This window comes from Otolemur garnettii, unplaced genomic scaffold (genome assembly GCF_000181295.1).
Source record: "Otolemur garnettii isolate 467f Iridium unplaced genomic scaffold, OtoGar3 scaffold00181, whole genome shotgun sequence".
NCBI lineage: Eukaryota > Metazoa > Chordata > Mammalia > Primates > Galagidae > Otolemur > Otolemur garnettii.
Window position 1 is genome coordinate 661094 of NW_003852576.1, and position 5511 is coordinate 666604.

Below are 5511 nucleotides of genomic sequence, written 5' to 3' on the forward strand. Positions count from 1 at the left end.
AAACTACAGGCTCAGCACCTATAGCTCAGCACCTAAGGCTCTAGCCACATACCGCTGGCAGGTTTCAATCCAGCCCTGGCCTGCCAAACAACGACAACTATAACCAAAAAAAAGAAAAAAAAAATAGCTGGGCATTATGGTGGGCACCTGTAGTCACAGCTACTTGGGAGGCTTTGGCAAGAGAATAGCTTAAGCACAAGAGTTGGAGGTTGCTGTGAGCTGTGACGTCATAGCACAGTATTGAGAGTGACATAGTGAGACACTGTCTCAAAAAAAAAAAAAAAAACCTAAAAAAAGAATGAGGATTTCAGTAAATAGTGAAAACGGACAGAATTTGCAATCATATGATTCTTTTAAAGAAAGCAATATTCTTATCAATATGAAAGAAATGTTTAAAACTTTATTTTGAGTAGGTAATACACTCACATAGTTCAAAATGTAATGTTATAATAACGCACACACAAGAAGTTCCACTCCTGCCCCTTCTGTCTCTACTTTGCTACCCTCTACTTTGCTTTTACAAAGTATTTTTTGTGTATTCTCCCAGCTACAAGTTACAATCTTTCTAAATTGAAGAGATAGAATACCATGTATGCCATCAATACTTGGCTTTTTTTTTTTTGCTTAATTAAAACCAGTATATCTAGAATACCTAAAAATTAGAATTTCAAAGTAATGTTGGACCAGAGGATCTCTCAGGGTTACCACTTAAATCCCATAGCCAAGAGATTATTCGGGCTGTCAGGGCAACCTACACCCTCAATCTCAACTGGGTTCTGCTAACATTCATTTAATAAACATAGATTCAATGTCCACTTGAGGTAGCTCCTCTTGGGCTTAAAGAGTTCGTAGTTTAACAAGGCACAGCCAGGCTAATAGTCCTTTCTTGCTGCTGCTCAATGCTAGACCTCAAGACCTAGAACAGCAGCCTCTTATAAATACTAATTTAATAATTCTCACGGGCCTCTCTTTTTGAGGTGAAAACTTCTGTGTAATTATCTCTAGTTCAGGTGGCTGATCATAGTTTTTTTGGGTGGGGGAGACACCAAAAAAACTACTATTCTGTTGCCCTGAGTAGAGTGCTGTGGCATCATCATACCTCACAGCAACCTCAAATTCTTAGACTCAATCCATCCTCATGCCTCAGCCTCCCAAGTAGCTGAGACTACAGGTGCCACCACACATGGCTAATTTTTCTATTTATAGTAGAGATGGGGTCTCACTCTTGCTCAGGCTGAAGTCAAACTCCTAAACTCAAGCAGTCCACCCATCTCAGCATCCCAAAGTGCTAGGATTACAGGCATGAGCCACCAAGCCCAGCCTGATCATAGTAGTTTTGCAATGATTTTATCATGTTCTTTTCCTTTTTTTTGAGACAGAGCCTCAAGCTGTCCCCCTGGGCAGAGTGCTGTGGCATCACAGCTCACAGCAATCTCCAACTCCTGGGCTCAAGCGAGTCTCCTGCCTCAGCCTCCCAAGTAGCTGAGACCACAGGCACCCGCTACAATGCCGGCTATTTTTTTTTTTTTTTTTTTTTTTTTTTTGGTTGCAGCTGTCGTTGTTTGGCAGGCCCGGGCTGGATTTGAACCTGCCACGTTAGGTGTATGTGGCTGGCGCCTTAGCCACTTGAGCCACAGGCGCCGAGCCATCATGTTCTTTTCTTAAGCTACCTAAAGAACTTTAGCATGTTTCCCAAGAATAACTTCTTATCCACCTTGATTTTGAGACATATTTCAGCTTGTTCTACATCAGCTGGGGTGGACTACTCCTGTCAGGAGGACCTATATTATAGAACTAGATGTGTTTAGGACTTCATTTTGGGTATCCCTGCCCATACTTTCATATCTCAAGTATGGCTTATAGGTGAAAATGGGAAAATTGGGCAGCACCTGTGGCTCAGTGAGTAGGACACCAGCCCCATATACCAAGGGTGGAGGGTTCGAACTTGGCTCCAGCCAAACTGAAACAAAAAAATAGGTGGGCGTTCTGGCAGGTGCCTGTAGTCCTAGCTACTCGGGAGGCTGAGGCAAGAGAATCACCTAAGCCCAAGAGCTGGAGGTTGCTGTGAGCTATAATGTCAAGGCACTCTACTAAGGGCAACAAAGTGAAACTCTGTCTCTAAAAAAAAAAAAGGGAAAATTACTGAAGCTGTATGTGTCATCTTTGGAATTCCAAATAAATAGTCACTGGAAGATACAGTAAAATCCTTAATAAACTTTAAAATGGAGTTTGATACAGTGTTAGTGATACACTTGGCATGACATATACATCTTCCAATTCTGTCTCTGTTTTATGAAACTTCTAGCCCTCTACTGTGCTATCAAAGAAATGGGAGTGAGTGTTTCTTTATAGATTATTCTGAAATGAGTTTTTTTACATCTGTATTTGGGAGAGTCACAACAAACCAAATCATTCCAAAAGTACTCTTCATGTAAAATTTCAAAAAATTTAAAAACCATTTCAACTTAGAAAGATATCACTAAAAAATAAGGAATGCCTTACAACAATCTAAACAATATAATCCTTCCACCCAACTCCTCTTCAGCATATTCTGCATAGGTTCCCAGGAGCTAAACAATAGACATCATGGATGGATACATAACTTCACATATCCTCTTGGTCATTACCATAAATTAAATACTACAAGATGCCTGACCAAGGTGGGACTGTGTGGCTCATGCCTGTAATCATAGCACTATGGGAGGCCAAGGTGGGTGGACTGCTTGAGCTCAGGAATTCAAAGACCAGCCTGAGCAAGAGCCAGACCTCATCTCTACTTAAATAGAAAAATTAGGCTCGGCGCCTGTAGCTCAACCGGCTAAGGCGCCAGCCACGTACACCTAAGGTGGCGGGTTCGAATCCCCAGCCCGGACCCGCCAAACAACAATGACGGCTGCAACCAAAAAATAGCCGGGTGTTGTGGCGGGCGCCTGTGGTCCCAGCTACTTGGGAGGCTGAGGCAGGAGACTCGCTTGAGCCCAGGAGTTGGAGGTTGCTGTGAGCTGTAATGCCACGGCACTCTACCCAGGGGGACAGCTTGAGGCTCTGTCTCAAAAAAAAAAAAATAAATAAATAAATAGAAAAATTAGCCTGTGATGTGGCAGGCACCTGAAGTCCTAGCTCCTTGGGAGGCTGAGGCAAGAGGACTGCTCAAGCCCAAAAGTTTGAGGTTGCTGTAAGCTATGATGCCAAGGCACTCTACCCAGAGTGAAAGAGTGAGCTCGGTCTCAAAAAAAGAAAGAAAAAACCTGACTTAGAGGGGAAAATGCTTAATCAGTAAGAAAGCTGGTATTTAATTTATATTTAAAGACCATCATGGAAGGCTGGAGAAATAATAGGACGACAGAGAGAGTTAGAAAAAGGGGTGCAGCAATAAGAGAAGAAATGAGATCCTTTCAACTGGGGTTGTCTAGTGTTTACCTTAAAGTAGATGCTGGGTACTAAGGAGCCCATCTCAGAGCGGACAGTCAGCTCTTTCATTTGCAGAACCCCTGATGAAACAGACCAGGCTACTGTTCTGAGAAATTCAAAGACTCACTGTGTCCTTGAGGTCAGTCAAATAGACAGCTACTTCTCTGTACATCTATGAAAACCCTTTCACGTACATCAGAATTCCCTACCCTACCAGATTATCTTCCTACAAATAGGACACACAGTTTTTCAAGATTTCATACAAACATGGTCCCCCAAGCACCCAAGAAAGGCCTTCCTAGCATCAAACAGAGCCCTTCTATGGTGTGGTGGCCAGACAAATACCACAATAGCCTCAGCATTTCGCGCTCAAAGAGGCTTTCTAGCTTCGTTTTCTCTTTGGTTTCATAAGAGGGGAGGCCGTAAAATACAGCAGTCCCCTAAGTGGGCAGACGCTTTAAAGACAAAAGCCTGCGAGTCTGAGACCAAAATGCGGTCCCTAACCAAAGAACCGCATCCTTCGGTGGGCATTCGGCTTTCTGAAACAGAGGGGAAATCTCATTTGTTCCAAGTCAGAACGTTGATAAAAGCAGAAAGAGAAAGGGCTTGAACACTTACGAGTCTTTACTAAAAAGCTCACACTACCCCATTCCTAGCGCAGCAAATCCAAAACGTGATTCCCGCTCTGAGCCCCAAAGAGGGAGGGAAGCCCGGGACCGAGCACTGGGAGCAACCCGAGCGCGCAGCTCCCGACCCCGCTCCCTCCACATCCCGCCGGGACCCAGGAGCATCCCCACCGCGCGACGGGGGCAGCCCGGGAGAGACTCTTACCTGCTTCAAGGACCGAGCGGAGCGGCTGCTTTTACCCGCTTCAAGCACCCAGCGGAGCGGCTGCTTATATCCCGAACGCTCGGACAGCACCGTCCTGCGGGCCGCGCTGCCGCAGCTTCTGCACCCACGCCCTGCTCCGCCGTACCTCCTCGCACTGCACGCCCCTCCCTCAGGCTGCCAAACGCCAAACTCCGAGTCCCGGGCCTGAGCCCGTATTTAAAGGCTTCTGCCCGAGAAGGCGGAGGCTTCATCGCCCCGCCGCCAGGGCCGCCCGGACTCTGCCCTCAGTGGGTTCCCGGCTCCCCCTCTCGCTACACCAGGCCCAGAGCCCGGCCCCAGTTTGCTCCAGAGCGCAGGGGCGGGGAGACGCCGGCGAGGCGCGTAGTGGCTGGGTTGCCCGGCCACGCCCCCGGCCAAACTGGGCGAATCCGCTCCGGCCAGCTCAGCGTCCCCGCCCCTGACGCCAGCGCCGCTGGGTGGGGCTTCGTGTGCGGTGGCCACTGTAAGGCCCCGGACTGGGGCTGTGGGCGAGTCCAGGTTTTTTCCTAGTGGATCAAGCGGTCCGAAAGCTGGCCTTTCTGTTCCATCCCCGCCCTTTGGCCCGGTCCTCGCGTGCGCCAAATCACCCGAGCTGTAGGGCTGCGGGGTACGGGGTGAGTTGCGGGCTGAGGCAACCGGAAGGTCTTGGCCCCTTTCCGGTCTTCTCAAGGGGTTTTCAGCTTCCCGAACCCTGTGAGTCGTTCCTCCGGGCGGATCCCTCCCCTGCCACACCCTTTAGGTCGCGACTCTGGGTCGACCCAAGGTTTAGTCAGATCCCTCCCGACCCGCCGCTTCTCAGAACGATCCTCTTTACGCCAGGAGGATGCTGAGTTCCATCATAACTGGACCAGTTAGTGTTACCGCCCTGTCCCTGGCAAGAGAAGCGGAACACGTTGTACAGAGATTCTCCGGATTTGGGATGTCTGTGCATGATGTAGCAGACACTATGCAACATCTGAGTGCCGGGTGTGAGTACGGGTAAAATGGATGCGTGGAGCCTGCCCACTTTCAACGTGGAGGGCAGCTCTGTGCCTCTCCGACCCCTCCGAGGGCGTTTTAAGCCTCAAATCTAAATGGCTTAGTCATGGCATTTTATTTCTGTCGTTGAGAATGTTATCAGGTTGCATGTACTTGTCAAAAAGCATTTTAACCTACGTCGTGGGGGAAATGGTTAGGAAATAATAAAGGCACATTAAAGTATACAGATTGCTGTTTTGTTGATAAATTGAT

The 5511-nt window shown here is 47.8% G+C and overlaps 1 protein-coding gene across 1 annotated transcript in view; it reads right to left on the reverse strand.

The window, feature by feature from the left end:
• UGDH (UDP-glucose 6-dehydrogenase) overlaps positions 1-4551 on the reverse strand; it is a 40570-nt gene extending 36019 nt beyond the window's left edge. The window contains exon 1 of the mRNA XM_023519628.1: positions 4243-4551. The gene's annotated coding sequence lies outside the window, so the exon portion shown is untranslated. The remainder of the gene's footprint in view (positions 1-4242) is intronic.
• Between the last annotated feature and the right edge of the window lie 960 nt (positions 4552-5511).